The sequence below is a fragment of the Porites lutea genome, chromosome 1 (assembly GCF_958299795.1).
Source record: "Porites lutea chromosome 1, jaPorLute2.1, whole genome shotgun sequence".
NCBI classification, from domain to species: Eukaryota; Metazoa; Cnidaria; class Anthozoa; order Scleractinia; family Poritidae; genus Porites; species Porites lutea.
The window spans coordinates 14,781,973-14,787,110 of NC_133201.1; the positions used below are offsets into that span (position 1 = coordinate 14,781,973).

Sequence of the window (5,138 nt, forward strand, 5' to 3'; positions counted from 1 at the left end):
TTTATTAAAATCCAACTAGTGGTCTATTATCAATGCTGCGTTCTGATTGGTTGAGCTACTACTAGGCTACATGTTATAGCCCACTAGTAGCGAAAAGCGACGGCTTTGAAAACCAAAACGATGGCGGCTGAATCAGACGAGTATTTGAGCTCATTATTAGATAAATCTATACCAAAATCAACAAAGACGTCAACTAAATATGCGCCAATTAAGAAGATAAGGTAAGAACCAAGGCACGACCAATTCGTGTTAGGCTTTAATCAAACTGGGATACAACTAGCAGCCGAGTAACAGTAACAATATGGCGGACGCCAGGCTATGAACAACAGATAACGCATGCTAACTCATAGTACCGCTGACCGGTACTGGCGTGACTTCTTTTTTCCATTTTTTTTCAGCTGAATAGACATAACGTTTAAGCGAGAAAACTGGAACCAAAAACATAGTGGAAAGTACTTAAAAGCACTACTTAAACTCTTAAGCTGACTTAAACGCCACATTTCAGTAAGAAAGGCTATATATAGTTCAGTATCATAATCTTCAAAACGCGCAGGACGGCGTCTAGTGCGAGATGATCTCCGCAGGCCAGGAGGGTCAGGGTCTGCTGAAACAACTACCTTCTCCAAAGACGGGTCCTCAGGGCAAGATGGCTGGGCAGCTGTGTCGTCCATGATGCGGTCGGCAGGAAAGGCGGGAGCAGGTGGTGTAACACAGGGAGGAGTGTTAGTTAGATGCTGGGCTGAAGCAGAGATAGCATCAGGGATGTCAGGCAGCGAGGGTGGGGGTGAGGTGTGGTATCAGGATCGTCTTCGTCATCCGAGTCGTGTCCACGACACTGGCAAGGAGCATGTAAGGGATCAGCCAAGTCGGAAGGTACCTTGAAGCACTTAGTAAGTTTGACGCGGTAAGATGAGCCACGTAATTGGGATCCAATGAACTTTTTGATATCACAGAATGGTGGATCTATGGCTACAATAAGGTAGCGGTCGTAAGCTCGAGACTTGTTCCGATCGGAATGAAGGTACACTAGGTCACCAACAACAATTAAATGAGTAGGACGCCTGTTGTGCAATGGAGCTTTGGAGCACTCACTTGGGGGGTGGTTGGATAGACGCTGCTCGTGCTGGAGGGCAATTAAATGGTCGTCGGCAAGGGGTAACTGCTGGTTTGAAAACTGGTCCGGCTGTGTCCACATTTCTCGCAAGGATAGGCCACATGAACAGATACGAGAGTTCAAGGCAGAAGTGGCTATGGCGAGAGTGAGGGGAGAAACGGCAGCACCTAAAGGCTCCTGGCGGAGAAGTTCTGCTTCCAACTCCTGGACTGCTCTCTCAGCTATGCGGTTCTTGTTGGGATTTTTGACCTGACTTAAGACAGGGTCGTCAACGAGAGCCTTAAAGCCAGGTGCAGGGTCAGTACGGATCACGGCAGGTGGGCCATCCATAGGGCGCAATTCTAAGCAGAGCTTTACAATGGCGTCGCATAACGTTTGATGACGCTCGTCTTCAAGAGATACACTGGAAGTGTAACAGGTCACAGTCTCGCGGAGGACAAAGATAAGCTGGCGAGAACGTTAAATGACGTCTGCGGCGAAGGACTGACCAATAGCGTCGGGTGGAGGGGAAGTGGACTGGTCAATATGTGCGGTTGGAGAGCTTCGGATTGCTGCACAGGAGTGGCACCCATCGGAGACAAGAGGGACAGCCTTGTCCAGATCGAGAGCGTATAGATAGCGTTGAACGACCATTTTCAACTGGTGACAAGACGGGTGGCTAAGTTGTATGTGAAGGGCAGTCACAAGGCCGTCCAAAGCGTGGCGTGGGACAATGATGCACTCTCTGGACGGTGACAAGGGTTCACAACGCCGCACAACAAGGAGGCCATCATCTGCAACTGACGCAACTTGTAAATAACGTTTGACGTCCTTTATGTTTGTGAGTTTTTTGGACGGTCTCGTGCCCTGGACGAGGTGAGCGTGGGTGCGGGGTAGATCTGGGCACTCAGACTGAACAGCCACCCAGGCAGGCCGGCTGGTAAAGGCGAACATTGCCTTGGAGGACATCTTGAACAGAAACGGTTCAGACAACAGTTTCCCTTGTTCGAGAAATGAAAGAGCACACCTGACAGGTCTCGTTTTCACAGGCGGCGGCGTTTCGGCTTGCGAAGTCTGACGGGAGGATAGCAGCGCCAGCGACGTACCTGACTGAAGCTTGGTAGCGACTCACGACAAACAAGAAAGTGGATACGCGAGGGCTGGCAGGGAACTCCCCGCGGCAGAGTTTCTCATACGCTTGAACGCAAGGCTTACTGTCAGTTAGAATGCAGGCCTTTTTAACGGACTGAATAAGATACGGGCTGAAGTGCTTCGTTGCAGCCGCAATGGAGAGGGCTTCGACCTCGCATGGAAGCCACGTTGTTTGGGAGCCCCGCAACTTGGTGCTGAAGAAGCCAGAGACACATAACTTATCTCCGCGCGTTACGTAGAGGGTGGCACCTATTCCAGGGTCCCAGACGGCTCCATCAGTTACAATCCACAGCCTCCTCCTCGGGTCTGGGTAATGTGATTGTGAGTGCAGAGGAAAGAGCGTTCTGAGCACTACGGAATGCGGCCCTTAGATCATCGGTCCAGTTAATAGATTCCTGAGAAGGACGACCGGCTGTCACAGCATCCAGTGGAGCGAGGTAACTTGAGCGCCTTGGAATGACACAGGAAAGGACTTTGTAAGCGCCAATGAAGGATCTTAAGCGAGCAATAGTGTTCGGCTCGGTGTAGGTGGCGAGGGTGTTAAAACGGTGGGGACTGGCAGAAAGGGAGCCAGCATTCCAGATCCAGGCGAGAATATTTGTAGTTTTGGGACTGATGATGGTCTTGTGGGCAGACAAACGCAGGTTGCACTTGTGTAGGGCTTGTGGGACCCTCTTCCAGTTGTGGAGTAGCTCTCGGGGTGTGTTGCCACCACAGTACAGATCATCAGCGATTTTGGCAACGGATCCGTCTTGTAGTAGTGGGCCTAGGACGCGGCACATAACCTCTTCAAGGGCAGTTTCCAATCCGGCCATACCCCTTGCGGAACGAACATAAACTCCTACGCCTTTAAACGGAGTGGCAACTCCGCAATACTTCATGGACTCTTTAGCCAAAGGTCTTTGGTAAAAGGCACTTGTCAGGTCTGTGACGATGATATGATACCACTGGGCGATGCGGCGCAGGGTGGAGTCAACGTCAGGCAGCAAGGAGGGTTGGGGTTTACTGTACCGGCCTACGTCAGCGAAGGCAGTGACAAGACGAGAACCGCCGTTCGGCTTTTTTACAAGGAAAGAAGGGTTTAGGTATTCTACAGTGATACCAACATCTTCAGGGCGCTGGAAGACACCAAGCTGCTCTAGGTGGTCGAACTTCCCTTGGAGTTCTACGAGCTTATCGCGAGCATATTGGGGGAGGCAGCCTTTCCGCTGTGGGGGCTCGACGGGGCCCATGTTGACCTTTGCTTGGTAAGGGCCTGCAGATCCACTGTAACTTGGGAACTGAGGGTCAAATACGGAGTCGTACTCACTGAGCAGAGATTGGAAGTTGGCTCTGACAGCCTCAGGGAGAATGCGGCCTGGGTCTACCTGGACGGATGCAGAGTGACTAGCATGAGAGGGTGGTAACGGACGCTGAGTAGGAGGCTGACTTGTCGGTGGCTCCTCTTTTGGTTCGAAGACAGGGGTTTGACCTAGCAGAAGTGTTTGTGACGCTTAAGCGTTCGAGGTTCTGTTGACAGGTTTGGTATGCGGATAGCCCGTACAGCACTGGGTTGTGGCCACAGCTAAGAGGGCTTGAGATTACGTAAACTAGGTGCATCAGTGGGGGGTTTAAGTACATACTCTGAATCAGGGGGAGCATCGTCTGGGAGCTGTACTTCCAAGAATTCTCCAGGCTCTGCGAACGGTTGTAGGGGGGGCTGGGAGGGGCCTGAGACCCATATGTGTAGGTGGAGCCATTGCCAAGTAGCACCTCTCTCTTGGCGGGCCGCACGGCAACCTCGTTTGCTTCCATAAAAGGGGTCCCGGCAAGCACTTCGACGTCAAGATCCTCGACGACAAGTCCCTCGAATGTAAATTCGGTGTTGTCCCGGGTGAAGGATATTCATATCTCTCCGACCACCTGAAGCTGAGAAGAGCCATCTGCCTGCTGGATGGACTGAGCACTTGATATAATTGGACATCCAAGATGTTTCGCAGTGGAGTGACGATATTCAACGGTAGGAATGCAATAAAGTAAATTTGAAGTGTTCACAAATGTTACCATAAATTTGACTCGTTTTGCAACTACTTTTTCAATCGTCTTTTTGACAAACTAAAATAAATATTTTTACAGAATGGTTTTCAAGCCAAACAAGGTTTGAAACTCCGATAGAAGACATGAAGAAACAAGATCTAAATGACTGCCTTAAAGTTTTTTATGCAGCAGTGAAGCAGAAAGACGGAAAAGATTTCAAAATTTCGTCTCTCTGTACAATACGAGCAGCAATAGAAAGATGTCTAAAACAACCGCCAATAAACAAGCCGTGGTCCATTGTCGTAGACCCTGCATTTGAAACTGCAAACAAGGTCCTCAATGCCATTTGTAGGAAGAATTCACAAGAGGGAAAAGCTAGCCCACTAGTCCACAAACATCACCTACATGACCCTGTATTTTGGTAAAAGAGGCCGTGAGAATCAAAGAAAGCTTACAAAACAAATGCTGCTACTCCAGTCAATCCCCCGAGGTCGCCAATACTATGAGCTTAGAAATTTGCTGGGAAGTAAAAACCACCAAGGCGGCCTGCATGATAGCAATGATGAATCAGACGGCAAAATGTTTGCAGTTCCGAATTCGCCAAGATGCCCGGTAAAAACAGTGCAAAATTACTAAAATCACCTGTATCCTGAATTAGAAGTTCTTTTCCAGCGTCCAACAGAGGCATCTTCTAAGTTCCAGGCTCAAAAAGACCAGTTTTGGTTCTGTAATTCACGGATTGGCCAGTCCACTCTTGGAAATATGATGAAAACAATGTCACTCGCCGCCTCAATTATTCCACACTTGACCAACCACTGTGTTTGGGCAACTTCGACTTCTATCTGACCTCAATCAGAATTCCCATCTCTGCCGATAG

General features: G+C 49.5%; 1 pseudogene; it reads right to left on the reverse strand.

Annotated features, from left to right (window-relative positions):
* Positions 1-344: 344 nt before the first annotated feature.
* On the reverse strand, positions 345-3,477 carry LOC140953138 (uncharacterized; annotated as a pseudogene).
* Between the last annotated feature and the right edge of the window lie 1,661 nt (positions 3,478-5,138).